At 40.1% G+C, this 26,045-nt stretch overlaps 37 non-coding genes across 37 annotated transcripts; all 37 read left to right on the top strand.

Annotated features, from left to right (window-relative positions):
* The first annotated feature begins 10,139 nt into the window (after positions 1 to 10,139).
* TRNAL-CAA (transfer RNA leucine (anticodon CAA)) lies at positions 10,140 to 10,257 on the top strand. The gene is made up of 2 exons: positions 10,140 to 10,177; positions 10,212 to 10,257. It is a non-coding gene; the product is annotated as a tRNA-Leu (tRNA).
* Positions 10,258 to 10,355: 98 nt separating this feature from the next.
* Positions 10,356 to 10,473, top strand: TRNAL-CAA (transfer RNA leucine (anticodon CAA)). The gene is made up of 2 exons: positions 10,356 to 10,393; positions 10,428 to 10,473. It is a non-coding gene; the product is annotated as a tRNA-Leu (tRNA).
* A 98-nt stretch (positions 10,474 to 10,571) lies between these two features.
* On the top strand, positions 10,572 to 10,689 carry TRNAL-CAA (transfer RNA leucine (anticodon CAA)). The gene is made up of 2 exons: positions 10,572 to 10,609; positions 10,644 to 10,689. It is a non-coding gene; the product is annotated as a tRNA-Leu (tRNA).
* Positions 10,690 to 10,788: 99 nt separating this feature from the next.
* TRNAL-CAA (transfer RNA leucine (anticodon CAA)) lies at positions 10,789 to 10,906 on the top strand. Its single transcript has 2 exons — positions 10,789 to 10,826; positions 10,861 to 10,906. It is a non-coding gene; the product is annotated as a tRNA-Leu (tRNA).
* A 98-nt stretch (positions 10,907 to 11,004) lies between these two features.
* TRNAL-CAA (transfer RNA leucine (anticodon CAA)) lies at positions 11,005 to 11,122 on the top strand. Its single transcript has 2 exons — positions 11,005 to 11,042; positions 11,077 to 11,122. It is a non-coding gene; the product is annotated as a tRNA-Leu (tRNA).
* A 99-nt stretch (positions 11,123 to 11,221) lies between these two features.
* TRNAL-CAA (transfer RNA leucine (anticodon CAA)) lies at positions 11,222 to 11,336 on the top strand. The gene is made up of 2 exons: positions 11,222 to 11,259; positions 11,291 to 11,336. It is a non-coding gene; the product is annotated as a tRNA-Leu (tRNA).
* A 98-nt stretch (positions 11,337 to 11,434) lies between these two features.
* On the top strand, positions 11,435 to 11,552 carry TRNAL-CAA (transfer RNA leucine (anticodon CAA)). Its single transcript has 2 exons — positions 11,435 to 11,472; positions 11,507 to 11,552. It is a non-coding gene; the product is annotated as a tRNA-Leu (tRNA).
* Positions 11,553 to 11,651: 99 nt separating this feature from the next.
* On the top strand, positions 11,652 to 11,769 carry TRNAL-CAA (transfer RNA leucine (anticodon CAA)). The gene is made up of 2 exons: positions 11,652 to 11,689; positions 11,724 to 11,769. It is a non-coding gene; the product is annotated as a tRNA-Leu (tRNA).
* Positions 11,770 to 11,868: 99 nt separating this feature from the next.
* On the top strand, positions 11,869 to 11,986 carry TRNAL-CAA (transfer RNA leucine (anticodon CAA)). Its single transcript has 2 exons — positions 11,869 to 11,906; positions 11,941 to 11,986. It is a non-coding gene; the product is annotated as a tRNA-Leu (tRNA).
* A 99-nt stretch (positions 11,987 to 12,085) lies between these two features.
* On the top strand, positions 12,086 to 12,203 carry TRNAL-CAA (transfer RNA leucine (anticodon CAA)). The gene is made up of 2 exons: positions 12,086 to 12,123; positions 12,158 to 12,203. It is a non-coding gene; the product is annotated as a tRNA-Leu (tRNA).
* A 99-nt stretch (positions 12,204 to 12,302) lies between these two features.
* Positions 12,303 to 12,420, top strand: TRNAL-CAA (transfer RNA leucine (anticodon CAA)). Its single transcript has 2 exons — positions 12,303 to 12,340; positions 12,375 to 12,420. It is a non-coding gene; the product is annotated as a tRNA-Leu (tRNA).
* A 99-nt stretch (positions 12,421 to 12,519) lies between these two features.
* On the top strand, positions 12,520 to 12,637 carry TRNAL-CAA (transfer RNA leucine (anticodon CAA)). Its single transcript has 2 exons — positions 12,520 to 12,557; positions 12,592 to 12,637. It is a non-coding gene; the product is annotated as a tRNA-Leu (tRNA).
* A 99-nt stretch (positions 12,638 to 12,736) lies between these two features.
* TRNAL-CAA (transfer RNA leucine (anticodon CAA)) lies at positions 12,737 to 12,854 on the top strand. Its single transcript has 2 exons — positions 12,737 to 12,774; positions 12,809 to 12,854. It is a non-coding gene; the product is annotated as a tRNA-Leu (tRNA).
* Positions 12,855 to 12,953: 99 nt separating this feature from the next.
* Positions 12,954 to 13,071, top strand: TRNAL-CAA (transfer RNA leucine (anticodon CAA)). Its single transcript has 2 exons — positions 12,954 to 12,991; positions 13,026 to 13,071. It is a non-coding gene; the product is annotated as a tRNA-Leu (tRNA).
* Positions 13,072 to 13,170: 99 nt separating this feature from the next.
* Positions 13,171 to 13,288, top strand: TRNAL-CAA (transfer RNA leucine (anticodon CAA)). Its single transcript has 2 exons — positions 13,171 to 13,208; positions 13,243 to 13,288. It is a non-coding gene; the product is annotated as a tRNA-Leu (tRNA).
* Positions 13,289 to 13,386: 98 nt separating this feature from the next.
* Positions 13,387 to 13,504, top strand: TRNAL-CAA (transfer RNA leucine (anticodon CAA)). The gene is made up of 2 exons: positions 13,387 to 13,424; positions 13,459 to 13,504. It is a non-coding gene; the product is annotated as a tRNA-Leu (tRNA).
* A 99-nt stretch (positions 13,505 to 13,603) lies between these two features.
* Positions 13,604 to 13,721, top strand: TRNAL-CAA (transfer RNA leucine (anticodon CAA)). Its single transcript has 2 exons — positions 13,604 to 13,641; positions 13,676 to 13,721. It is a non-coding gene; the product is annotated as a tRNA-Leu (tRNA).
* A 98-nt stretch (positions 13,722 to 13,819) lies between these two features.
* Positions 13,820 to 13,937, top strand: TRNAL-CAA (transfer RNA leucine (anticodon CAA)). The gene is made up of 2 exons: positions 13,820 to 13,857; positions 13,892 to 13,937. It is a non-coding gene; the product is annotated as a tRNA-Leu (tRNA).
* Positions 13,938 to 14,036: 99 nt separating this feature from the next.
* Positions 14,037 to 14,154, top strand: TRNAL-CAA (transfer RNA leucine (anticodon CAA)). The gene is made up of 2 exons: positions 14,037 to 14,074; positions 14,109 to 14,154. It is a non-coding gene; the product is annotated as a tRNA-Leu (tRNA).
* Positions 14,155 to 14,253: 99 nt separating this feature from the next.
* Positions 14,254 to 14,371, top strand: TRNAL-CAA (transfer RNA leucine (anticodon CAA)). Its single transcript has 2 exons — positions 14,254 to 14,291; positions 14,326 to 14,371. It is a non-coding gene; the product is annotated as a tRNA-Leu (tRNA).
* Positions 14,372 to 14,470: 99 nt separating this feature from the next.
* TRNAL-CAA (transfer RNA leucine (anticodon CAA)) lies at positions 14,471 to 14,588 on the top strand. The gene is made up of 2 exons: positions 14,471 to 14,508; positions 14,543 to 14,588. It is a non-coding gene; the product is annotated as a tRNA-Leu (tRNA).
* A 99-nt stretch (positions 14,589 to 14,687) lies between these two features.
* TRNAL-CAA (transfer RNA leucine (anticodon CAA)) lies at positions 14,688 to 14,805 on the top strand. The gene is made up of 2 exons: positions 14,688 to 14,725; positions 14,760 to 14,805. It is a non-coding gene; the product is annotated as a tRNA-Leu (tRNA).
* A 99-nt stretch (positions 14,806 to 14,904) lies between these two features.
* TRNAL-CAA (transfer RNA leucine (anticodon CAA)) lies at positions 14,905 to 15,022 on the top strand. The gene is made up of 2 exons: positions 14,905 to 14,942; positions 14,977 to 15,022. It is a non-coding gene; the product is annotated as a tRNA-Leu (tRNA).
* A 98-nt stretch (positions 15,023 to 15,120) lies between these two features.
* On the top strand, positions 15,121 to 15,238 carry TRNAL-CAA (transfer RNA leucine (anticodon CAA)). The gene is made up of 2 exons: positions 15,121 to 15,158; positions 15,193 to 15,238. It is a non-coding gene; the product is annotated as a tRNA-Leu (tRNA).
* Positions 15,239 to 15,336: 98 nt separating this feature from the next.
* Positions 15,337 to 15,454, top strand: TRNAL-CAA (transfer RNA leucine (anticodon CAA)). The gene is made up of 2 exons: positions 15,337 to 15,374; positions 15,409 to 15,454. It is a non-coding gene; the product is annotated as a tRNA-Leu (tRNA).
* A 98-nt stretch (positions 15,455 to 15,552) lies between these two features.
* TRNAL-CAA (transfer RNA leucine (anticodon CAA)) lies at positions 15,553 to 15,670 on the top strand. The gene is made up of 2 exons: positions 15,553 to 15,590; positions 15,625 to 15,670. It is a non-coding gene; the product is annotated as a tRNA-Leu (tRNA).
* A 99-nt stretch (positions 15,671 to 15,769) lies between these two features.
* Positions 15,770 to 15,887, top strand: TRNAL-CAA (transfer RNA leucine (anticodon CAA)). The gene is made up of 2 exons: positions 15,770 to 15,807; positions 15,842 to 15,887. It is a non-coding gene; the product is annotated as a tRNA-Leu (tRNA).
* A 99-nt stretch (positions 15,888 to 15,986) lies between these two features.
* Positions 15,987 to 16,104, top strand: TRNAL-CAA (transfer RNA leucine (anticodon CAA)). Its single transcript has 2 exons — positions 15,987 to 16,024; positions 16,059 to 16,104. It is a non-coding gene; the product is annotated as a tRNA-Leu (tRNA).
* Positions 16,105 to 16,203: 99 nt separating this feature from the next.
* On the top strand, positions 16,204 to 16,321 carry TRNAL-CAA (transfer RNA leucine (anticodon CAA)). Its single transcript has 2 exons — positions 16,204 to 16,241; positions 16,276 to 16,321. It is a non-coding gene; the product is annotated as a tRNA-Leu (tRNA).
* A 99-nt stretch (positions 16,322 to 16,420) lies between these two features.
* Positions 16,421 to 16,538, top strand: TRNAL-CAA (transfer RNA leucine (anticodon CAA)). The gene is made up of 2 exons: positions 16,421 to 16,458; positions 16,493 to 16,538. It is a non-coding gene; the product is annotated as a tRNA-Leu (tRNA).
* A 99-nt stretch (positions 16,539 to 16,637) lies between these two features.
* Positions 16,638 to 16,755, top strand: TRNAL-CAA (transfer RNA leucine (anticodon CAA)). The gene is made up of 2 exons: positions 16,638 to 16,675; positions 16,710 to 16,755. It is a non-coding gene; the product is annotated as a tRNA-Leu (tRNA).
* A 99-nt stretch (positions 16,756 to 16,854) lies between these two features.
* On the top strand, positions 16,855 to 16,972 carry TRNAL-CAA (transfer RNA leucine (anticodon CAA)). Its single transcript has 2 exons — positions 16,855 to 16,892; positions 16,927 to 16,972. It is a non-coding gene; the product is annotated as a tRNA-Leu (tRNA).
* A 98-nt stretch (positions 16,973 to 17,070) lies between these two features.
* TRNAL-CAA (transfer RNA leucine (anticodon CAA)) lies at positions 17,071 to 17,188 on the top strand. The gene is made up of 2 exons: positions 17,071 to 17,108; positions 17,143 to 17,188. It is a non-coding gene; the product is annotated as a tRNA-Leu (tRNA).
* Positions 17,189 to 17,287: 99 nt separating this feature from the next.
* Positions 17,288 to 17,405, top strand: TRNAL-CAA (transfer RNA leucine (anticodon CAA)). Its single transcript has 2 exons — positions 17,288 to 17,325; positions 17,360 to 17,405. It is a non-coding gene; the product is annotated as a tRNA-Leu (tRNA).
* A 99-nt stretch (positions 17,406 to 17,504) lies between these two features.
* Positions 17,505 to 17,622, top strand: TRNAL-CAA (transfer RNA leucine (anticodon CAA)). The gene is made up of 2 exons: positions 17,505 to 17,542; positions 17,577 to 17,622. It is a non-coding gene; the product is annotated as a tRNA-Leu (tRNA).
* A 97-nt stretch (positions 17,623 to 17,719) lies between these two features.
* TRNAL-CAA (transfer RNA leucine (anticodon CAA)) lies at positions 17,720 to 17,837 on the top strand. The gene is made up of 2 exons: positions 17,720 to 17,757; positions 17,792 to 17,837. It is a non-coding gene; the product is annotated as a tRNA-Leu (tRNA).
* Positions 17,838 to 17,936: 99 nt separating this feature from the next.
* TRNAL-CAA (transfer RNA leucine (anticodon CAA)) lies at positions 17,937 to 18,054 on the top strand. The gene is made up of 2 exons: positions 17,937 to 17,974; positions 18,009 to 18,054. It is a non-coding gene; the product is annotated as a tRNA-Leu (tRNA).
* The last annotated feature ends 7,991 nt before the right edge of the window (positions 18,055 to 26,045 follow it).

Genomic DNA, 26,045 nt, shown 5'->3' with positions numbered 1-26,045 from the left:
CTTCACGATTTTGTGGTATGGGCAGATCCTCTATTTTATAACATCCTTGGTGATACCTCTACGTGACGTCACCGACCGCAAAGTATTCTGGGAAAAATTAGAGTTGAAAGGCTGAATCGAGAATCCCCTGGCAATAATCCATATTCATCTTCAGCACCGTTTAAATATACTATATATTATTTATTTATTTTAAATATTACTGTTGCGTCTTTATATAGAACAATAGAAAACAACTGCAGAGATTTTATTAAACGCTAGCAAGGACATGAGTAAAAATAAATGAAGAGAAAACTAAATACATGGAAATTTGCCGGGATCTTAATACCGGTACTGCACATTATGGATACGTCAAATTATCAAATAATACTTTCGACGAAGTGGATACTTTCAAATATCTAGGATCAATATTAACAAACGAAAACCATTTTCACGAAGAAATTAAATGTCGATTGAAAGCAGGGAATTCGTCTTGTTATGCAGTTTAAAATCTTTTGTCTTCCCTAATTCTGTCGAGGAATTTGAAGATGAAAATTTATTTTTAAAAAAATAATTATGCCTATTGTTCTGTATAGTTGGGAGACATGATCGTTTACTCCAGTGGTGCCCCCCCTCATGTCCATGACGCACCCCCTCAATCCGTAGGTGTTCTTCCATAAAAAATAACTTTTCGATTAATTTTTACACCCCCTCAAACATATTCATATAGATTTTTACCCCCCTCAATATTTCAATGACGCAGTTTGCGTCATAGCCCCCCCTTGTGAGCACCCCTGTTTACTCTGAAGGAAGAACGTAGACTGAAGTGTTTGAGAATAAAATACTGAGGTGAATACTAGGGTCCAAGAGGGATTGGAATAAAAAATGGTGGAAACTTCATAACCTGGAACTGGATAATTTACACCGTTTACCAAACATTGTTAATCATTAAGTCTAGGAGGCTGAGGTGGGCAAGTTATGTAGACAAAATGAAGAAAAGTAGGAACGCTTTCAAAATTTTAACTGGAGATCCAATCGGAAAAGACTATTAGGGAAACCCAGTGATGGATCTAGCCTAGTCCCCCAGTTTTTTGAGCTACAAAAAATGATTGAAGCTATTATTTATATAGTTTTCAAAGTTTATAGTAAACGTTGCATTCTTTATTGATCTTTTTTAAACGTTAGGTATAGTTTCAGCAGGGCCGGATTAATGGGGGGCTTATGGGAGCTATAGCCCCGGGCGCCCAGCTGGAGAAGGGCCTCTACTCTGATCAAAATCTCAACTGGCTATCTAAAAAGAATTATGAAGATAATCAGGGCCGGATTTAGGGGGGATCAAAGGTGCACGTGCACCCCCCTTCGTTGTAAATATACACTATCTAAAATGAGAAGCTAGCACTGAAAATAGCAACACTTTCTGAAACTTTCTGCTATCATGTTTCCATTTGGGGCTTAAAAGAAAGCAGAGCTTTGCAAAATCAATTGTTTAAGTCGATTTTCAAAAAGTTGAAGGAAAAAGATGCAAAAAGCAAAAAAAAAAAAAAAAAAAAAAAAAAAAAGACAGGAGGAGATAAAAACATTTTTTTTTCTTTCATAACCCTTGCGAGTCTCTTTGAAATACTTTCTTCCGTTCTATGCATCAGTGTTGTCAGGGATAAGGAATATTGCCACATGCCACTTCGAAGAGTTTCAGTGTGATTGGTTATTTTGGAAGTTATTGGTGCACCCCCCTCAGACAATCCTAGATCCGGCCCTGATCATCATCACAAAATAAAATATGACCAAAAATATGAAACATATTCCCTTTAACTCTCCTACTGTACTTTCACAGAAGTGTATTAGGTAAAGTCAACAGGGGCCACATATATTTTTTCAATCTTCGGTCCTCCAGATGGGTTAATCCAACCCTGAGTTTCAGCAGCAGTTTTTCTGTTATGCAATATGTAAAACAATGCTTGAGGTTCACAATGTCAACATCCAATCTAACCACAACATCAATCAGGAGAGAGTTAAGCTGGAAACTTCTGCAGAACCCATGAAACATTGTAAACTCGCATCATAGTCTGTGTTCTGGCTGGCTATAAAAGGATAATAATAACAATATATACATTTTCTAGGTGCCAAAATCGCGCATTCTGTTCGTTTATATGTCCACCTAAATGAAAATATATTTAATCAGTAAATAATATATTATGTGCATATGAATCATGTTTCGTTCTAGTATATTGAATATCTTATCAAGTTGCAACTCTTCGTCTGTAATGTTTAGGTAAGTGGTTGGATGAGCGATGAATCTGCTATGGATAAGACAATAAATCACTCCGTTAGAATTTTCTTACGTTATTGTGCGACGTCCCAATAAAAGTAAATTTTCTTGTGATTATGAAGGAACACAAGTCTAGTCTCCGCAATTGTTTTCGGCTTCGCGCTCATAATCGAGGTCATATGTGAGGGATGTAAATATAAAAGTGGCAATCTCCACTCGGCCGAATTTTTCATGACAAGCGATTAATTGATATCTCGTAAACCCTATAAGATTTTAACGTACAGATTTTTTTTTGGCATAAGTAGATCATAGCAATATTAGAAGGTTGAACATAAATTTTCTTCAGAAAAAGTCCCTCATTTTTTTTTTTTTTTTTTTTTTTTTTTTTTGTAATTACTGTTTCAAAATTGGAGATTGCAAGTTTTGAAAATGAACGTGGAGATTTTTTCACAAATATTTCCCTTTTGGGGGAATTTTCTCCCCTCAGGTGCACGATAGGGATATGCACGTTATACCGTTCGAAAGGCCGATTTGTGCCGAAGAGAACGAGGTACGACGCATGATTTTAGGATACATAGTGATAATACTGTAGGTACTTTACTAAACTAATTGACTAAAAATGTGTAAATAAAGCAAGAATTCAAACATTGAAAAATTTTCTGGCACATTTCTATTTACTCTAGAATCATGATTTGTATCTCGCTTTGTTCCAAATAAGAGTAGGTTTCCAACGGTATCACTTCTAATATGTCTATATGTCCCTGAGGAGAGAAATTTAGAAAAAAGGGAAATTTTCTCCTGAAAAAATCTTTTTTCGATTTGGGCGGGATTTTCCCGCTTCTGGTACATAACAGGGAAATTTGAGTGCTACGTTTGGAAACTGTTTTATAACGAAACCAACGAGGTACAAACTATGTTTCTACGATTAATAGGGATGCGTCACGTGATATTCGCCTTCAGTTTTTACTGGGAGGATGTAGGTTTTGATACAGACTTCACCGCTCGGTCGGGGACACTTAAAACAATACAGTCCCACCTCTAACTCAATTTCTCAAAAAAATTGGAGATTGCCACTTTTGCATTTACACCCCTCATGTCCTCTTCTTGTGGTCAAAATGCTACAAGTCATTTCAAAGTTATCCATTAGTCTAGATCCATAACCACATGGAAACCTTCACGATATACTTTTTGTGTAGCCAGGATAGAATTGTCACTACTGTAATACTGTTTTACAACGAATACTTTCTGTTCCGTACTGCATCTGTCAGTACTGGAACTTCTTCCGAGATGTTGCCAATGTTGTGTGGCTGGTAAACAAATTATTTTTTACATCTTGCTCTATCACAGAATTGGCTCCTATCTCCCTAATGCTGCTATTTACGTTTTCTGCTAAGAGATCAAATGGTATAATGGATAAAGAATTAGCTTATATGAGGACCTGAAATTTCATCACTGGAAGAAATAAATCAGTGTATGAACATGTTCTAGACATTTTTTTTAAACTACTTTTGATAATTGTTTTACATGTCAAAAAGTGTCGTGAAGCGTATTAAAAAGTATATGTGGCAAGATTAAATGAACCAGGACACTTTACACATTACTACCACTTTCTGAACAACTCTCAAAGATACTTATCCACTCCTTTTAAATACTTTTGACCACCAGGCCAAACACGCACCGAAGAGGCATAATTTTTTCAAAAAATGTTCACGTTCTACAATTTTACATAAAAATGTCTGACGAGGCTTGAGATCAAGTGCGAGAATTTCCACTTTTTTAAATTTACGTAATTTACATGATTTTACACGTTTAACCATTTTCCACTTAATTCGACAAGGACACAAAAAACAGAAATCAGTTTGAAAGTTCCAGTGCGCTTTCTCACCGGAAATCGAACCTGAATTAGCCACATTTAAAAATAGTTAATTGGTGCACCGAACGTGACTCATTTACTCGCTTATTTACTTACTTCTTCGTTTTTACTTCATTTTTACTCGCTTTTACTCGGTTAGCTTGCTTGTCCAGTAACTTATAACGACAAGAACACCAACACACAAATATCGAGGACAGTTAAAATTTCAAAGGCTCTCCCACCGGCCCCACAACTTTAAAATTATTAAGTCCTCGAACAAACGTAATATGCTTCAAGTACCTGCGTAATTTACTATGTAAAGTGTGTCAGGATGGCCGAGTACAACGTGTTTGGTTGCTGGAGTGTGTGCACGTGTGCTGCGCGCTCTCTGCGATTGATTCACTTCCTAGTGTTTGGTTGTCAAATACCTCGCTTTCTACGTGTGAGTGTTTGTTTTCCCATTGTTTCATATAGTGAAGTTTCATTTTATTGTTTTTCAAGTGTTTTTTTTTTTTTTTTTTTTTTAAGTTTACGTTTTCTTACTGTTGAATACTGTGCTCCATTTGAAGATGTCAACTCTCAAACGAGTAAACACTCTCAAGTTTGATTTTGGCCCTGTCTCTGAGCGACCTACGTCTCTTGTAATTCATGAGTGGTTGCATAACACCTTCGCCTTTACTGTTGATCAAGTGTTGAGTATCGAAATGGACATGTATCGTAAATGTATTTTTGTCAAATTGGTCTCTTTACATTTATGTGAAAAAATCCTTCGTGATACAAATTTTGTTGTAAAGTTTCGCGATTCACAAAGTTCATATGACATAAAAGTAACTTGGGCAAATGTTAGCATTCTAACAGTGAAACTGCATGTTACTCCCTTGGAGTTGTCACATAATGAAGTCAGGGATGTCTTTGAGAAATACGGCAAGATATATAGTATACAAGATGAACTTTATTCAGCCGACCATGTCTACCCTATACGAACAGGTACTAAGTTGATCAAAATGGAACTGAAACATGCCATCCCTTCGTTCATAAGTATTCAGAACAGTAGATATTGTGTTACCTATCCCGGTCAACAAAAGACATGCTTGCGCTGCAATTCTCTCCAGCATCTACACTCGGCATGTCCACTCCGTCCTCCCCCACTGGCTGTTTCTGGTACCTTGAGTTATGCTGGACGAGTATCTGTTCCAAAGCCCTCCAATTTGACATCACCGCCGGATTTTGTTCCGAAATTTTCCAACCTTGCCCCACCTATTCTGCCACGAGGAAGTGAAGCAAGTTTACCTGCAGTGTCTCCAAAGGTTTCAGTGTCCGAAAGTTGTGTTTCCCATGTTAGTGTGCATAATATCGTAACGTCTGTGTCCTCTGATATCAACAATACCAGTGATTTTCCACCCCTCATGTCTCAATGTGCTGCTGATCGAGACAAAACATTTTCATATGATAATGAGGCTGATGAGCGCCCCTCTCTGAACAAACAACCAGGTGATCTTCCGGAGGAAAAACCGCAACCTCAACGTTCAACTCCCTTTCCACTTGGCATCCCTTCTAATATGGTTACTTCCTTACCCCCTTGTCCAGAAGATGATTCCAGTACCATGATTACCGACGAAAGTGCAACCCCCATTCAACCAATCTTAGGAACTCTCAGTGCTTCGTCCCTGTCTTCCCCCGTTCTCAGTCTTCCAGCAGATGATCAAGTGCAGGACTACTCGTCTCCACGAGAAACAGTAAGAAGTGCACCTAGTTCCCCCGACCATACTAAACGTAAACGCACAAAACGACAAGAACTGAGTAAAGCCCTCTCTCAGAGAACTGATCAACAGTCTGAACATAGCGTTTCTACATGTTCCTCCGATAAAAAGTAAGTACTCTAACCTTAGGTTAGTTGTGTACAGTATACGCTTCGTGTCTGTTCCCTGTTTGTCAATTTCTTGACAACATTGGACGTTGTATGACATTTCCGTTTCCAGTAATAGTGCAGTTCGTAGGATATTTCTATTCAGCATATCGATTCTTCCTGATTTCAATAGCTTGTGTAAAATATGATGTACTTACAAACCGATTTACATTTTTCTACAATGTTTTTCTTTTTCATCATCATGTCTATTAAAATAGCAACTATCAATATTAACAACCTGCAGTCATCTACCAAAGGATTTTCGTTACGTGATTTTCTAATTCAGTCGCATATAGATGTCGCGCTATTACAGGAAGTTGGCTTAGAAAGGCTAAATCTCGGTGCAGCTTATACAGTTTATAACAATTACACCACAAATGGCACAGGTACTGCCATAGTAGTCAAGAGTGACGTAAACTTCACACCTGGAACATTTCACCCAACCGGTAGAATAATGACTGGCACGATAGGAAACATACAGCTCGTAAATCTGTATTCACCATCCGGATCACAACATCGTGTAAAAAGGAATGAATTTTATGTACATGATGTTCCATCTGGCTTCTCCTCACACACTGACCATTTTTTACTGGCTGGAGATTTCAACGCCGTACTCCGTCCTGAAGACCAATCTCCTGGTTTTAACTACTGTCCTACCTTAAATGAACTGGTTAAAGGGTTTCACTTACAAGACAGCTGGCCATTGCAACGTCCACATGAACGCGGATATACTTACGTTCGGAATAATTCCACTTCAAGAATTGACCGTATCTATTTGTCTCCCAGCCTAGCTAAAAAGATTATAGACGTAGAAGTAACTCCTACCATCTTTTCTGATCATCACGCATACGCCATATCTTTGAAAATTCCTGATGTCAAAATTGAACGTGGTAGAGGATACTGGCACCTAAACACTTCCCTTCTCGCTGACACTAATTACTGTGAAGCTTTTACAGCTAAATGGCACTATTGGGAGACACAACGACGATATTTTCGAACGCTCAGCGAATGGTGGCATCAATATCTGAAACCTCGTGTTTCTAGTTTTTCCAGATGGTATTCGTCAGAGAAAAGTCGAGATGATCGTAGCCTGTACAATTTTTATTACAGATGTTTATGTGATGCTCAACATTCAGCACTTTCTGATCGTACGCTCCTATGTACTGTTAATAAATTTAAAGCAAAACTTTTAACCATGACCAGAAAAAGAATGAAAGGTGTACTTATCAGAAGTAAATCTCCCATATTCGACCTCGAAGAAGAGCCATCACTACATCATGTTGTACAGGAGTATAAGCGTGATGCGAGTAAATTAGTAGCACGCATTCAAGATGACGAAGGAAACACATTTTCCTCTTTCCCTGAAATCAAAACAGCGTTTTACACCTACTATAGTTCCCTATTTGGTGCCTGCGGCGAAGCAAACACCCAACAACAGATTTTTCACAACCTTTCTCCAGTGCTCGATTATGATTCAGCTAGAGCGATGGGCACCCCGATTTCGAAAGAAGAAGTAAAATCTGCTGTGATGAATGCACCTTCTAACAAATTTCCTGGTCTAGATGGACTTCCAGCAGAATGGTACCAACGCTTCTTTCCTTTGATAGGAGACACATTAACAGACATAGTCAATGAATATTTCAGTGATGCGCCAGTGCAAAATTATAAATCTCCAGGAGTGACAGTCCTTATTCCCAAAGTAAATACTGCGACTTTCGTTACTGATTACCGACCCATCACACTAATGAACTCTGATTATAAAATTCTGGCCCGCTGCTTGAATAACAGACTACAACCATATTTGGAATCCTTGGCAGGGCCATCAATTTGCAAGTGTAGGAGATAGGAAAATCTACCATCTTCTGCAAACGATTCGGGATGTAATTGCTAGTTGCCAAGCTTCCTCTAGCACTCCTGTGGTTTTATCTATTGATTTCCATCAGGCATTTGATAGAGTAAATCATGCCTATTTATGGGCGCTTCTACAAAAGTTTGGCATAGGGGAGAAATTCATCAGATGGATCCGTGTACTCTATGATGAAGCACAAACAAAACTTAAAATAAACGGATTTTTGAGTGAGCCCATAAAAATCAAACGCAGTGTCCGACAAGGCTGTCCTCTGAGCATTACCCTTTTCATTATTTCTCTTAGTCCTCTACTCAGGCACATTGCAGCACATATACAAGGGATTTCTTTTCATAATAATGGATTAAAAGTTTGCAGTTATGCGGATGATGTGACGGTGTTCTTACGTGACCAAGAGGATCTTCATTCTGTAGAAGCATGCATTGAAGATTATGTGAATATGTCTGGCACTCTGGTAAATCGTGCAAAGACTAAAATACTGCCACTTGTACAGAACTCTTTTATCACACAAATACGAACGGTCGACCAATTGAAAATCCTTGGGATAACCTTCACGCCTCTCCTTGCTGAAACCATACAGTTAAATTATAACCAGTTAGTTAATACTGTGCGACATGTTCTCCCACTTCACAGATCTCGTCAACTCAGCTTACGGTCCAGAGTGTATTTTCTAAATGTTTTCGCATTTTCCAAACTATGGTATCTAGCCCAGATCCTACCTATGCCCTCCCACATTGCGAAACGTCTTACCAGTGTTGGGAATTGGTTTCTTTGGCACGGTCACGTCTTCAGAGTCAAATACCCATATACCTGTCTACCCACCGGACATGGAGGTTTGAGTCTTGTTCATATTGAATGTAAAGCTACTGCTTTATTCAAGTTTCGATCATTTGAAAATATTCAAAACAATGTAAATTGGGTCAGCCATGGTATCTTAACTGATTGTATCGAACGTATAGGTAAAAACTTGCCTCTACATATTAATTCAATCCCTTGTAGCTACTGGTATTTCAGAGACGTGGTTGCTGATTATATTTATATGAGTGCTGAACAACAAGCATCAATAACTTCAGTGAAGTGCCTTTATATCTTGCTCCTCAACCAGCTGAACCTTGAGCCTCCTCGTATGGAACTGAAACATCCAAAACAACAATTGGTCCCAGATTTGGAGCAATGTGTTTGCTCGTCACATTCCACGATCTGTTCAGTCGACTTGGTACACTGTTGTCAATGAGCTTCTCCCCACGAATGCCAAAAAGCACCGTCTCAAATTTAGTGACACTACTAGTTGTGTCACATGTGGTAGTGAAGATGATATTGTGCATCGCTTAATTCAATGTGGATCTGCAGCGACAATATGGATCAAATTCCAAACAGCTGTCAGCAAAATCTGCCGTACAGTTCCTACCCTTACCACAGTTCGCATATTCGTTCTACCGGACTTTCACTTTTATCCAACCACTAAACTCAATTCAATTACCTGGTTAGCAGCTCATACGATTGAATACATACTACAATCCTCAAAACTACGCTTTGTAACAGACTATCAAGATTTCTTGTGCACTCAATACAGACACTTTCGCCCGCTAGAAAGAAAAAGCTATTTGCGAACTACCTGGACATTATACTTTCTGAATATATTTGAAGTTCAAAAATAACATGGTAAAATTCTACTTCTTTCCATCAATTCACGATTTTAGCACTCTTGTATACTATTTGTCGATATCTATGTGACACTTCTCTACTGTATAAATCAGGGGAGGATCCAAGACCGACTTATGGGGGGGGGGGGGCGGTGGGTTGTCATACTATTACTTTTAAGGGCTCCAAACTTTGGGATGGGTTTTATTTATATATATAAAATAAGAGAGTTTCCACTTCTGGGAGGGGGGGGGGGGCGATCGCCCCGATCGCCCCCCTCTGGATCCGCCCCTGGTATAAATGCTGTAAAACCTTTTGATATATTACTACTGTAATCATGTAATACTCCTACTGTTATAGTAATATTGTATTTTAATGTAATTATTCTGTAATCCTTCAAAAGCAATAAAAAAAATGTGAAAAAAAAGAGCGGTCTAAGGCGCCAGACTCAAGAGAGAGCTTGTCACTTCTACTGTGGCGTGAGTAATTCTGGTCCTCGTATGAGGGCGTGGGTTCGAATCCCACTCCTGACAAAGGTTTTTTATTACTTTTAATAGAAAAACTAAAACTATTAGTCTTCGAACAAATGTAATATGCTTCAAGTACCTGCGTAATTTACTCTGTAAAGCGTGTCAGGATGGCCGAGCGGTCTAAGGCGCCAGACTCAAGCGAGAGCTTGTCACTTCTACTGTGGCGGGAGTAATTCTGCTCCTCGTATGAGGGCGTGGGTTCGAATCCCACTCCTGACAACGTTTTTTTATTACTTTTAATAGAAAAACTAAAACTATTAGTCTTCGACAAAGCGTAATATACTTCAAGTAGCTGCGTAATTTACTCTGTAAAGTGTGTCAGGATGGCCGAGCGGTCTAAGGCGCCATACTCAAGCGAGAGCTTGTCACTTCTACTGTGGCGGGAGTAATTCTGGTCCTCGTATGAGGGCGTGGGTTCGAATCCCACTCCTGACAAAGGTTTTTTATTACTTTTAATAGAAAAACTAAAACTATTAGTCTTCGAACAAACGTAATATACTTCAAGTAGCTGCGTAATTTACTGTGTAAAGTGTGTCAGGATGGCCGAGCGGTCTAAGGCGCCAGACTCAAGCGAGAGCTTGTCACTTCTACTGTGGCGGTAGTAATTCTGGTCCTCGTATGAGGGCGTGGGTTCGAATCCCACTCCTGACAAAGGTTTCTTTATTACTTTTAATAGAAAAACTAAAACTATTAGTCTTCGAACAAACGTAATATACTTCAAGTAGCTGCGTAATTTACTCTGTAAAGTGTGTCAGGATGGCCGAGCGGTCTAAGGCGCCAGACTCAAGCGAGAGCTTGTCACTTCTACCGTGGCGGGAGTAATTCTGGTCCTCGTATGAGGGCGTGGGTTCAAGTCCCACTCCTGACAAAGGTTTTTTATTACTTTTAATAGAAAAACTAAAACTATTAGTCTTCGAACAAACGTAATATACTTCAAGTAGCTGCGTAATTTACTCTGTAAAGTGTGTCAGGATGGCCGAGCGGTCTAAGGCGCCAGACTCAAGCGAGAGCTTGTCACTTCTACTGTGGCGGGAGTAATTCTGGTCCTCGTATGAGGGCGTGGGTTCGAATCCCACTCCTGACAAAGGTTTCTATATTACTTTTAATAGAAAAACTAAAACTATTAGTCTTCGAACAAACGTAATATACTTCAAGTACCTGCGTAATTTACTCTGTAAAGTGTGTCAGGATGGCCGAGCGGTCTAAGGCGCCAGACTCAAGCGAGAGCTCACTTCTACTGTGGCGGGAGTAATTCTGGTCCTCGTATGAGGGCGTGGGTTCAAATCCCACTCCTGACAAAGGTTTTTTATTACTTTTAATAGAAAAACTAAAACTATTAGTCTTCGAACAAACGTAATATACTTCAAGTAGCTGCGTAATTTACTCTGTAAAGTGTGTCAGGATGGCCGAGCGGTCTAAGGCGCCAGACTCAAGCGAGAGCTTGTCACTTCTACTGTGGCGGGAGTAATTCTGGTCCTCGTATGAGGGCGTGGGTTCGAATCCCACTCCTGACAAAGGTTTCTATATTACTTTTAATAGAAAAACTAAAACTATTAGTCTTCGAACAAACGTAATATACTTCAAGTAGCTGCGTAATTTACTGTGTAAAGTGTGTCAGGATGGCCGAGCGGTCTAAGGCGCCAGACTCAAGCGAGAGCTTGTCACTTCTACTGTGGCGGTAGTAATTCTGGTCCTCGTATGAGGGCGTGGGTTCGAATCCCACTCCTGACAAAGGTTTCTTTATTACTTTTAATAGAAAAACTAAAACTATTAGTCTTCGAACAAACGTAATATACTTCAAGTAGCTGCGTAATTTACTCTGTAAAGTGTGTCAGGATGGCCGAGCGGTCTAAGGCGCCAGACTCAAGCGAGAGCTTGTCACTTCTACTGTGGCGGGAGTAATTCTGGTCCTCGTATGAGGGCGTGGGTTCGAATCCCACTCCTTACAAAGGTTTCTTTATTACTTTTAATAGAAAAACTAAAACTATTAGTCTTCGAACAAACGTAATATACTTCAAGTAGCTGCGTAATTTACTCTGTAAAGTGTGTCAGGATGGCCGAGCGGTCTAAGGCGCCAGACTCAAGCGAGAGCTTGTCACTTCTACTGTGGCGGTAGTAATTCTGGTCCTCGTATGAGGGCGTGGGTTCGAATCCCACTCCTGACAAAGGTTTCTTTATTACTTTTAATAGAAAAACTAAAACTATTAGTCTTCGAACAAACGTAATATACTTCAAGTAGCTGCGTAATTTACTCTGTAAAGTGTGTCAGGATGGCCGAGCGGTCTAAGGCGCCAGACTCAAGCGAGAGCTTGTCACTTCTACTGTGGCGGGAGTAATTCTGGTCCTCGTATGAGGGCGTTGGTTCGAATCCCACTCCTGACAAAGGTTTTTTATTACTTTTAATAGAAAAAACTAAAACTATTAGTCTTCGAACAAACGTAATATACTTCAAGTAGCTGCGTAATTTACTCTGTAAAGTGTGTCAGGATGGCCGAGCGGTCTAAGGCGCCAGACTCAAGCGAGAGCTTGTCACTTCTACTGTGGCGGTAGTAATTCTGGTCCTCGTATGAGGGCGTGGGTTCGAATCCCACTCCTGACAAAGGTTTCTTTATTACTTTTAATAGAAAAACTAAAACTATTAGTCTTCGAACAAACGTAATATACTTCAAGTAGCTGCGTAATTTACTCTGTAAAGTGTGTCAGGATGGCCGAGCGGTCTAAGGCGCCAGACTCAAGCGAGAGCTTGTCACTTCTACTGTGGCGGGAGTAATTCTGGTCCTCGTATGAGGGCGTTGGTTCGAATCCCACTCCTGACAAAGGTTTTTTATTACTTTTAATAGAAAAAACTAAAACTATTAGTCTTCGAACAAACGTAATATACTTCAAGTAGCTGCGTAATTTACTCTGTAAAGTGTGTCAGGATGGCCGAGCGGTCTAAAGCGCCAGACTCAAGCGAGAGCTTGTCACTTCTACTGTGGCGGGAGTAATTCTGGTCCTCGTATGAGGGCGTGGGTTCGAATCCCACTCCTGACAAAAGTTTCTTTATTACTTTTAATAGAAAAACTAAAACTATTAGTCTTCGAACAAACGTAATATACTTCAAGTAGCTGCGTAATTTACTCTGTAAAGTGTGTCAGGATGGCCGAGCGGTCTAAGGCGCCAGACTCAAGCGAGAGCTTGTCACTTCTACTGTGGCGGGAGTAATTCTGGTCCTCGTATGAGGGCGTGGGTTCAAATCCCACTCCTGACAAAGGTTTTTTATTACTTTTAATAGAAAAACTAAAACTATTAGTCTTCGAACAAACGTAATATACTTCAAGTAGCTGCGTAATTTACTCTGTAAAGTGTGTCAGGATGGCCGAGCGGTCTAAGGCGCCAGACTCAAGCGAGAGCTTGTCACTTCTACTGTGGCGGGAGTAATTCTGGTCCTCGTATGAGGGCGTGGGTTCGAATCCCACTCCTGACAAAGGTTTCTATATTACTTTTAATAGAAAAACTAAAACTATTAGTCTTCGAACAAACGTAATATACTTCAAGTAGCTGCGTAATTTACTCTGTAAAGTGTGTCAGGATGGCCGAGCGGTCTAAGGCGCCAGACTCAAGCGGGAGCTTGTCACTTCTACTGTGGCGGGAGTAATTCTGGTCCTCGTATGGGGGCGTGGGTTCGAATCCCACTCCTGACAAAGGTTTTTTATTACTTTTAATAGAAAAACTAAAACTATTAGTCTTCGAACAAACGTAATATACTTCAAGTAGCTGCGTAATTTACTCTGTAAAGTGTGTCAGGATGGCCGAGCGGTCTAAGGCGCCAGACTCAAGCGAAAGCTTGTCACTTCTACTGTGGCGGGAGTAATTCTGGTCCTCGTATGAGGGCGTTGGTTCGAATCCCACTCCTGACAAAGGTTTTTTATTACTTTTAATAGAAAAAACTAAAACTATTAGTCTTCGAACAAACGTAATATACTTCAAGTAGCTGCGTAATTTACTCTGTAAAGTGTGTCAGTATGGCCGAGCGGTCGTAGGCGCCAGACTCAAGCGAGAGCTTGTCACTTCTACTGTGGCGGGAGTAATTCTGGTCCTCGTATGAGGGCGTGGGTTCGAATCCCACTCCTGACAAAGGTTTCTTTATTACTTTTAATAGAAAAACTAAAACTATTAGTCTTCGAACAAACGTAATATACTTCAAGTAGCTGCGTAATTTACTCTGTAAAGTGTGTCAGGATGGCCGAGCGGTCTAAGGCGCCAGACTCAAGCGAGAGCTTGTCACTTCTACTGTGGCGGGAGTAATTCTGGTCCTCGTATGAGGGCGTGGGTTCAAATCCCACTCCTGACAAAGGTTTCTTTATTACTTTTAATAGAAAAACTAAAACTATTAGTCTTCGAACAAACGTAATATACTTCAAGTAGCTGCGTAATTTACTCTCTAAAGTGTGTCAGGATGGCCGAGCGGTCTAAGGCGCCAGACTCAAGCGAGGGCTTGTCACTTCTACTGTGGCGGGAGTAATTCTGGTCCTCGTATGAGGGCGTGGGTTCGAATCCCACTCCTGACAAAGGTTTTTTATTACTTTTAATAGAAAAAACTAAAACTATTAGTCTTCGAACAAACGTAATATACTTCAAGTAGCTGCGTAATTTACTCTGTAAAGTGTGTCAGGATGGCCGAGCGGTCTAAGGCGCCAGACTCAAGCGAGAGCTTGTCACTTCTACTGTGGCGGGAGTAATTCTGGTCCTCGTATGAGGGCGTGGGTTCGAATCCCACTCCTGACAAAGGTTTCTTTATTACTTTTAATGGAAAAACTAAAACTATTAGTCTTCGAACAAACGTAATATACTTCAAGTAGCTGCGTAATTTACTCTGTAAAGTGTGTCAGGATGGCCGAGCGGTCTAAGGCGCCAGACTCAAGCGAGAGCTTGTCACTTCTACTGTGGCGGTAGTAATTCTGGTCCTCGTATGAGGGCGTGGGTTCGAATCCCACTCCTGACAAAGGTTTTTTATTACTTTTATTAGAAAAACTAAAACTATTAGTCTTCGAACAAACGTAATATACTTCAAGTAGCTGCGTAATTTACTCTGTAAAGTGTGTCAGGATGGCCGAGCGGTCTAAGGCGCCAGACTCAAGCGAGAGCTTGTCACTTCTACTGTGGCGGTAGTAATTCTGGTCCTCGTATGAGGGCGTGGGTTCGAATCCCACTCCTGACAAAGGTTTTTTATTACTTTTAATAGAAAAACTAAAACTATTAGTCTTCGAACAAACGTAATATACTTCAAGTAGCTGCGTAATTTACTCTGTAAAGTTTGTCAGGATGGCCGAGCGGTCTAAGGCGCCAGACTCAAGCGAGAGCTTGTCACTTCTACTGCGGCGGGAGTAATTCGGGTCCTCTTATGAGGGCGTGGGTTCGAATCCCACTCCTGACAAAGGTTTTTTATTACTTTTAGTAGAAAAACTAAAACTATTAGTCTTCGAACAAACGTAATATACTTCAAGTAGCTTCGTAATTTACTCTGTAAAGTGTGTCAGGATGGCCGAGCGGTCTAAGGCGCCAGACTCAAGCGAGAGCTTGTCACTTCTACTGTGGCGGGAGTAATTCTGGTCCTCGTATGAGGGCGTGGGTTCGAATCCCACTCCTGACAAAGGTTTCTTTATTACTTTTAATAGAAAAACTAAAACTATTAGTCTTCGAACAAACGTAATATACTTCAAGTAGCTGCGTAATTTACTCTGTAAAGTGTGTCAGGATGGCCGAGCGGTCTAAGGCGCCAGACTCAAGCGAGAGCTTGTCACTTCTACTGTGGCGGGAGTAATTCTGGTCCTCGTATGAGGGCGTGGGTTCGAATCCCACTCCTGACAAAGGTTTCTTTATTACTTTTAATAGAAAAACTAAAACTATTAGTCTTCGAACAAACGTAATATACTTCAAGTAGCTGCGTAATTTACTCTGTAAAGTGTGTCAGGATGGCCGAGCGGTCTAAGGCGCCAGACTCAAGCGAGAGCTTGTCACTTCTACTGTGGCGGGAGTAATTCTGGTACTCGTATGAGGGCGTGGGTTCGAATCCCACTCCTGACAAAGGTTTCTTTATTACTTTTAATAGAAAAACTAAAACTATTAGTCTTCGAACAAACGTAATATACTTCAAGTAGCTGCGTAATTTACTCTGTAAAGTGTGTCAGGATGGCCGAGCGGTCTAAGGCGCCAGACTCAAGCGAGAGCTTGTCACTTCTACTGTGGCGGGAGTAATTCTGGTCCTCGTATGAGGGCGTGGGTTCGAATCCCACTCCTGACAAAGGTTTCTTTATTACTTTTAATAGAAAAACTAAAACTATTAGTCTTCGAACAAACGTAATATACTTCAAGTAGCTGCGTAATTTACTCTGTAAAGTGTGTCAGGATGGCCGAGCGGTCTAAGGCGCCAGACTCAAGCGAGAGCTTGTCACTTCTACTGTGGCGGGAGTAATTCTGGTCCTCGTATGAGGGCGTGGGTTCGAATCCCACTCCTGACAAAGGTTTCTTTATTACTTTTAATAGAAAAACTAAAACTATTAGTCTTCGAACAAACGTAATATACTTCAAGTAGCTGCGTAATTTACTCTGTAAAGTGTGTCAGGATGGCCGAGCGGTCTAAGGCGCCAGACTCAAGCGAGAGCTTGTCACTTCTACTGTGGCGGTAGTAATTCTGGTCCTCGTATGAGGGCGTGGGTTCGAATCCCACTCCTGACAAAGGTTTCTTTATTACTTTTAATAGAAAAACTAAAACTATTAGTCTTCGAACAAACGTAATATACTTCAAGTAGCTGCGTAATTTACTCTGTAAAGTGTGTCAGGATGACCGAGCGGTCTAAGACGCCAGACTCAAGCGAGAGCTTGTCACTTCTACTGTGGCGGGAGTAATTCTGGTCCTCGTATGAGGGCGTGGGTTCGAATCCCACTCCTGACAAAGGTTTTTTATTAGTTTTAATAGAAAAACTAAAACTATTAGTCTTCGAACAAACGTAATATACTTCAAGTAGCTGCGTAATTTACTCTGTAAAGTGTGTCAGGATGGCCGAGCGGTCTAAGGCGCCAGACTCAAGCGAGAGCTTGTCACTTCTACTGTGGCGGGAGTAATTCTGGTCCTCGTATGAGGGCGTGGGTTCGAATCCCACTCCTGACAAAGGTTTCTTTATTACTTTTAATAGAAAAACTAAAACTATTAGTCTTCGAACAAACGTAATATACTTCAAGTAGCTGCGTAATTTACTCTGTAAAGTGTGTCAGGATGACCGAGCGGTCTAAGGCGCCAGACTCAAGCGAGAGCTTGTCACTTCTACTGTGGCGGGAGTAATTCTGGTCCTCGTATGAGGGCGTGGGTTCGAATCCCACTCCTGACAAAGGTTTCTTTATTACTTTTAATAGAAAAACTAAAACTATTAGTCTTCGAACAAACGTAATATACTTCAAGTAGCTGCGTAATTTACTCTGTAAAGTGGGTCAGGATGGCCGAGCGGTCTAAGGCGCCAGACTCAAGCGAGAGCTTGTCACTTCTACTGTGGCGGTAGTAATTCTGGTCCTCGTATGAGGGCGTGGGTTCGAATCCCACTCCTGACAAAGGTTTTTTATTACTTTTAATAGAAAAACTAAAACTATTAGTCTTCGAACAAACGTAACTACTTCAAGTAGCTGAGTAATTTATCCTGTAAAGCGTGTCAGGATGGCCGAGCAGTCTAAGGCGCCAGACTCAAGCGAGAGCTTGTCACTTCTACTGTGGCGGGAGTAATTCTGGTCCTCGTATGAGGGCGTGGGTTCGAATCTCACTCCTGACAAAGGTTTCTTTATTACTTTTAATAGAAAAACTAAAACTATTAGTCTTCGAACAAACGTAATATACTTCAAGTAGCTGCGTAATTTACTCTGTAAAGTGTGTCAGGATGGCCGAGCGGTCTAAGGCGCCAGACTCAAGCGAGAGCTTGTCACTTCTACTGTGGCGGGAGTAATTCTGGTCCTCGTATGAGGGCGTGGGTTCGAATCCCACTCCTGACAAAGATTTCTTTATTACTTTTAATAGAAAAACTAAAACTATTAGTCTTCGAACAAACGTAATATGCTTCAAGTACCTGCGTAATTTACTCTGTAAAGTGTGTCAGGATGGCCGAGCGGTCAGTCTGTGTGTGGTTGCTGAAGTGTGTGGATGCCTCTGCGCGCTGTGCAATAGGGCAGGCTTTTTTTGTGACTTTCGTGCTGAAAACATATCACATTATCTTCTTTAATAGATATATAGACAGAAAATCTGTTTATTTGCATAAACTCTTGTTTTGCAACAGTAGAAGAGAAACACAGTTATGAATAAAAAGGTAAGGCAAAATACAGGTAAATTTTCATTTGATAGACAGACAATGAGTGTTCGACCAAAACCTTTTGAAGTTCATGTTTGGTTAGCAGATGTTGTCAAGTTACATATTGATGAAATCGAGGGCTTGCAGTTAAATAGTGATGAGTATTGTATATATGTCAAATTTATATCGCAAAGTGCTATGGAGAATATTTTACGGACTTTGCCGGATAAGTTACCTTTCAAGCATGAAGACGGCACTGTAAGTGACGTGTTCATAACGAGTGAAAATGAGGATATTACAAAAGTTAAAATTGTCAATTTGCCTATGGAGGTTGAAAATCCATCAATCAGTGCTGAATTACGTAAGTACGGAAACATTAAAAAAATTGTGGAAGAACAGTGGTCAGAAAAATTTCTATTTCCTGTAACTAATGGGAATAGACTAGTGTACATGGAAATCAAACAGCATATCCCCTCCCGACTCTTAATCAATGGTCATCGTGCAACAGTATCTTACTATGGCCAACCACCAACATGTTTTTTGTGTGGCTCAGAACAACATCTTGTGCATAGTTGTTTATTGCACAAAAACCGTCAAAAAAGGGAACCGTCCCACAATACGACATTGCATGATTTATTACCAGAGCAAAGGATACCAAGTAGTAAAAGCGATATTACACCCTTCAAAAAAGAGCCGACTGGTGCATCCAGCTCTGTAAGCGCATGCATTAGTGCTGACGAAAAAGGTAGACTTCCTCTAGCACAGGCACATCCAACAAATCAAGATCCTGTCCTTGCTGACTCAGTTTTTGAAACTGAATTTCCGACTTTGCTCAGTACCTTATCGAACCAACAAGCATTAACCCTTCAAGAACAAATACATGAACAGAGTACAAGCACAAGCACCAAACACGTACATACTGCCGTTCGTTCTAACACTGAGGTCTCCAATCAAAGTGATACTTTTGCCGAGAAAGTTTCACAGGAACAACCCGGTTCAGCTGACGCAAGGTCAGCAAATGTGCACGAGGCGACTATTAGTGCGGGAAATATGAACGAAACTGGTGTTGTCTCTACGCTACGGGATGGGGAAGAAACCGGTACACCATCATCATGTTCAACGAAGAAAAAGAAAAGGAAGCTCAGCCAAAGACAAGGTCAGACCGGCAATCAACACCTCTTACAGAGCAAAGAATCAGAAAAAGTACAGGATGATTCTAATATGAATGAGCCTTCAACATAGTTTTTTTCTTACTTTTGTATATTTTACTGTGGTTCCATGACCTGTATCTATAATGTTCGTTTCTAGTTCAGTCCATTTACATGCGCAAAAAAAAACATGAAAACAGTTGACATTTCTGGATCTACTAGGTCAAATTAAATATGTACGTACGTATGCACCCATATATATGCAGCTATATTTACTAAGAAGTAATGAATTTTGTAGTTCCCAATGCCAGGCGTATAGGTACATTAAATATCAATGCTTTTACAAGTCCTATAAGAAAACGAGCACTGATGGATTTTATTAAAATCCATGATTTCGACATTCTGAGTTTACAGGAAGTTGTGTTTTCGGAATTCGAATTTTTACAAAATTACAATGCATATGTGAATATCGGGTTAGATGGGAGAGGTACTGCTTTTGTAATAAAAAAAGGAATATCGGTAGACCAAGTGCATCGAATTATATCAGGAAGAGGTATCAGTGTGGTGTGTGATAATGTCCTGTATATTAATGTATATAGTCCTTCTGGAACGACGAAACGGATTGAACGTGAAATCTTTTTTAATGAAGACCTTATACCCCTAATACCACCAACAACGACCAATATTGTGTTATGTGGCGATTTTAACAGTGTTTTGAGAAAAGAAGATACAACAGGACAGTTTAATAAATGTCATGCATTGGACAATATAGTGCGACAACTAAAGCTACACGATGTTTGGATTACTCAATATACACATATTGAATATACGTACATAACTTCGACAGTTAAATCACGGCTTGACCGAATGTATGTCTCCCAACAAATATTACATAATGTATGCTCACTTTCAATTGTTCCGACCTCCTTTCTGATCATGCAGCGGTCTCCCTAATATTAAAAGTTCAAGGTATTATACGTAAGACATATGGACGCTCGTATTGGAAACTGAATGAACAGCTTTTGTTTTCCGAGGATACAAAGCTGCTATTTAATGAAAAATTGAAGTATTGGTGTGCACAACAAAAATATTTTCCTACATTAAACGCTTGGTGGGTGCACTATACAAAAGAAAAAATTAGGAAGTTTTTTCAATGGATGAGTGCCGAAAGACAACGGGACAGTAGAAATACTTTAGAATTTTTATATAGTGTATTAAATGATTTGTGGAAAGCTAATACGACTCCCCAGAACTATTGGCGTGTAAAAGAAATAAAAGCAAAAATTCTAATAAAACAAAGGCAATACTTCGATACCTATAAACATAATATTCAAACTGCCGATTTATTGACGAATGAACGCATGACACTCTATCATGTAGTTCGAACACTCAAACGGAAAAACAATAATTTTATAGACTATATAACCACAGTTGATGGGAGAAAAATAACAGCGTTTTCAGAACTTATGACTCAATTTCAGGAATATTATAGAGATCTTTTTACAGCCAACCAGGCGAAAGATGATGAATGGCCTTTCCTTTTTGATAACTTAACAGGTTCATTGTCAAATATTGATAATAACAGTTTGATTGCACCCATTTCAAAAGAAGAATTGTTCACTGAAATTAAATCTACAAGTAAGTATACCAGCCCTGGTAAAGATGGAATTATTTATGTGTTTTACGAAAAATATTGGGATATGATTGGAGACGTCTTCACAAAAATTAGTAACGAAATATTCGAACACGGCAATATACTTCAAAACAACGGGGTAATAATTATGATTCCCAAAAAGGGAACGTCTGGACACATTCAAAATTTTAGACCTATCACGCTTTTAAACACAGACATGAAGATAATCACTAAAGTTTATAAACGTCGCATCAGCCTTTTTGTCGACAAAATACGCGACAATCAAACAGCCTTCTCTAGAGAAAAGAATATTTATTATGCACTAAGTACAATCCGCGACATTTGTCACCGTCGCATTTACGCTAGAGTAAATGTGAGGGTGCATATTCCTTAGTTGCGCAGATGGCGCGTGGAGTGGTGAGGTGGTATCCAATATTATTTTTAAATGAGAATCAAGGTTTAAATATTTGATATATATTTTATAAGAACATTTATGAATAACGGATACAGACTGTGCAGGTATAGTGAGGTAGATAGGATACTTATCATGACTTCCAGCTGTCCATTGCACTTCACAAAAAAATAACAGTCTATAATTCTCGTCGCACTTGGTTTCACTCCATGCACTTGATATTCCCAGATCCTGGTCTCCGGTGCCCCCTTGTACTGGTTCCGACCCTTCTGCTGCTACCACTTGTGATGTTCTCTGCTCGGGTCCCACGTGAAGAAGAAGGCTCTCTTCACTCTGGTGTATGCAGCCCCCTTGGCCGGATCCTGCGCTGCCACCTGGCGAGAAAACTGGGAACCATCCAGAGACGTTCCAGAAGCCTGAGACGATGTGGTGGCGCTGACTACCACATGTGGTGCTCCGGTGAGACTTTTGGTGACGAACTCACGAAGGCAGGGAATTCCAGCTGAAATGCGCATGAAAGTAAACAAGGATTAGAAATCTGATGCCTAATGGTGCTGTAACACATAGCGAGATCATGTTATGCTCTTGATTAATTTTGATGCGTGCTTTTATTTATTTATTTATTTTTTAAACCCAAGGTCTGAGAAGCACTTGCACATTCGCAAATAGGTCCAGTTCATCAGCAACTGAAGAACAATGAAATACAGAACCACACAATAGTTACACTTGATGGTAATTTCAGTTCAATGTTAATTTTAGTTTGAAGAGGCAGTCCAATGAAGCATGTTGGGACTGGTTAATAAACAGCATTTCTATTCACATAATATATACACTTAATAATAATTCCAGTTCAAAATAATAGTGAAGGCTTCAAAACTTATTAATATACAGTACTTTCATCCACCCACAGTATACACTGTAAAAGATAATTCCAGTCCAACTAGGCAATTCAGGGAAGCGTTCCTGAACTGGTTATTACACAGTACTTCTATTTACACAGTATATGCACTTAGGAAGGGCACTTCTAGTTCCATGAGGCACTTGTGTGTTTTAATAAAAACAACTACGTTTTTTTTTTTAATCACATCTCTGCTCGGGGGTTATTACACAGTACTTCTATTTACACAGTATATGCACTTAGGAAGGGCACTTCTAGTTCCATGAGGCACTTGTGTGTTTTAATAAAAACAACTACGTTTTTTTTTTTAAATCACATCTCTGCTCGGGAAGCTGGATGTTTGGGGAAATCTAGGGTGTAGGAGAACAGGAAGGCGCGTCTGTTCCGGTGTCATTCTGTATCGTAAATTTCTCTTTTAATTTACAGGCATCATCGTCGTTGAGATGACGGAGAGCAATTTTGTACCAAGTTTCCTTTGTTTGCGGAGTTGGCAGCCACAATTTTAAATTTTCAATGGAATGAACCCCAATCGATTTACCGGATAGAGGATCGCGAAGTTCAAATACCTTCTGCCCTACCGGTCTAGTACAAATGTATGGTCCCCGGTACAAATCAACAAACTTTGAGATCCGTTTATCAACCGAGTTACTAATGGGGTGTTGTTTCAAGAACACTAAATCGTGAGTCTGTATCGAACGCCTTTTGCTTTCGCCTTCGTTGATTTTGTCATTTCTGCGTTTCAATAAGTTCTTTCTACGCAGGTCTGCCATTACAAGTTTCTTCTTCCAATCCTGCAACTCGTCTTCCCCCGTTTTCTCGGTCAAATGTACCGCAAATTGCTTTTCTATACTGCTGGCGGGATCAATGTTAAGATGTAGTTCAATCGGTGAAAGACCTAATGAAGCAGAAATAGAGTGATTGAGTAATCTAACAATTTGAGACACGAACATCGGCCAGTCTGTGTGCTTTTCCGAGCATAAAAGGCGGAACAATCGCGAAATGTTGGAATGCTCACGTTCAACGAGGCTAGATTTCGGATGGAAGGGGGTGCAGTGCTTTATTTTAACGCCATACTTGGCCATAGCTTCCTTGAATCGTTTAGATGTAAATTGTGCACCATTGTCGGTGACTACTGAAGAAGGCACTCCTAAATGATCGAAATAATTTTCAAGACATTTAATAATTGAAGCGCTCGTGGCGACCGTGAGGCAGTATGCTTGAAGATACCGTGTGTAAACATCGAGAACAGTTAATAGAAACTTTTCTCTCTTAGGTCCCCTAGGGAGAGGTCCATATAAATCACATGATAATAGTTCACCTTTTCGTGTCGCAGTGACAGATTGCATAGGTGAATAAATAGGTGTTTTATGTGATTTGGTCCTCATGCAGACTTGGCAGTCCCTTATATAGTTGCGTATGTCTTTATTCATGTAAGGCCAGTGAAACGCTCTAGAAATTAACGACAGGCACTTGTCCCTACCAAAGTGACCCATTTCATTGTGATACTTGTCAAGTATCTTCGGAATGTACTTCGAAGGCACACATATACGCCAACGATTCGGGAAATGAAAATCACGAATCTGCAATATTCCGTTCTCTACACGATATAAATCTTTCCACTTTCTACTACTGGGAGGATAACTAATGTCAGCATTGTTACTTTGAATATCATCATTACGGTCCTTTTCTAGATAAGAAAGAACTAAAGAAAATTCTTCATCTAACCGTTGTTGTTCCACCAAATCCTCTACTGAAATATCTTTCACGTCGGTTCGCAAAGTCTGCAATGCATGAGTACGCACAATTTTGTGCTCAGGCGTCGTTAAAACACGAGTTAATGCATCAGGGTTCTTATTCTCGGGCCCAGGTATGTATTCAATCTTGTAATCAAAGCGCTGTAGTTGCAGAGACCAACGTAGCAATCTATTATTCCAATGACGTATCTTTTGCAGATAGACGAGACTCTTATGATCACACCTAATAATAAATGGTTGACCCTCGAGATAAGATTCCCATTTCTTCACAGCGTATACTATACTAAGGCATTCGAGTTCCGTTATAGTGTAACGAGTTTCACAATCAGATAGAGTACGGCTCAAATATTCAATCACGCGCTTTTCTCCCCCCTCATATTGGTAAAGTACGGCTCCAATTGCCCGTGGATTTGCATCACTCTGCAAATAGAAGACTTTCGAAAAGTCAGGGAAAGATAGCATCACGTCTTTGATGACTTCTTTCTTTAGAGTCGAAAGCGCACTATCGTGTTCCTGTGTCCACTGCCACTTACGTCCGGCTTTCAATAAATCGAATAGCGGTGCGGCAATAGTGGAAAAGTTGTTAATAAACTTCCGATGCCATGAAAAGATGCCTAAAATATGTCTGAGATCCTTTATGCTTACGGGAGAGGGCAAATTGACAATGGCCTGCACACTCTCGGGATCTTTACGGAAACCCTTTGTTGAAATTATAAATCCTAAAAATTTTGTTTCTGTCACAAAAAAGCTACATTTTGACAAGTTAAGTGTCATGCCTGACAACTTTATTCTTTCTAGCAACACGTCCAATTTACGTAAATGCTCTTCGGCGTTTTTACTCACAAGGCACAAATCGTCGATGTATCTCACTATATGGGGCAGTAGATAAGATTTTAATACTTTTTGCAAGCAACTGTTGAGGGCACTGGACCCGTTACGCTGACCGAAAGATAAAGATGTATATTGGAGTAGTTCCCCCTCGAACAAAAATGCGGTGAATGGGCGTGAAGATTCTACTAATGGAATTTGTAGATACGAATTCGAAAAATCGACGGAACTAAAGCAATCGTTACCATGGAAACGCGCTAGTAATTCTTCGGTCTTCTCAGAACGCACATGTTGTAGTGGTGTAAGAGCATTAATAGATCTGAGATCAACTACGATTCTCACAGAAACTTCATTTGATTCTTTATTAACTTTCTTAGGGACTACATGAAGCGGATTAAGGTGGCAAGAAGTACTTGACTCGACAATACCCAAAGACTTAAGTTTACTTATTTCCTTTCTCACGGCTTCTCGGTATTTGATAGCAATGGGATACGGTGACCTAACCACAGGGGAATTTGCATTCACTTGCAAATCATACTCAAAATCTCTGCATAAACCAGGAAAGTTAGCAAATACTTGACGATGTGACATCAAAATTGACAAAAGATGCTTTCTCTGTTCGTCACTGAGAGTTGTAGCTTTCGCTGCAGCGTTAAAAATTTCTTCATCTGTCGCGAAGTACTGAGGAAACTTGCTAAAATCGATTCCCCTACCATTATAAACATGTTCGTTACTAGTACTAAAAGTCATGCCATAATTGTTTCCGTTATCTATATTTATGTCCCTACACAAGAGTTCATTCTCATCATTCAAGACTTCCTCGAAACATTCAAAATCGTCAATAATTGTTTCTCTAGGCTCGAAGGAACTATTTTCGTCAGGAGATGATGCAGCATCACCATTGCTGAGTGAAGCGGGAGGGATACTCTTATCTTGTCTCGTGTCGATCACCGGTAAGAAACGACAGATTTCCTTGAAGTCATCTACAGAAAATTGCACTGTTTCATCCGCAAAATTAAGAACAG

This window comes from Thermobia domestica, chromosome 2 (assembly GCF_964235325.1).
Source record: "Thermobia domestica chromosome 2, izTheDome1.hap1.1, whole genome shotgun sequence".
In the NCBI taxonomy this organism is placed as follows: domain Eukaryota; kingdom Metazoa; phylum Arthropoda; class Insecta; order Zygentoma; family Lepismatidae; genus Thermobia; species Thermobia domestica.
The sequence above is the reverse complement of the archived record's forward strand: the minus strand, read 5'-3'. Positions and strand labels throughout refer to the sequence as shown.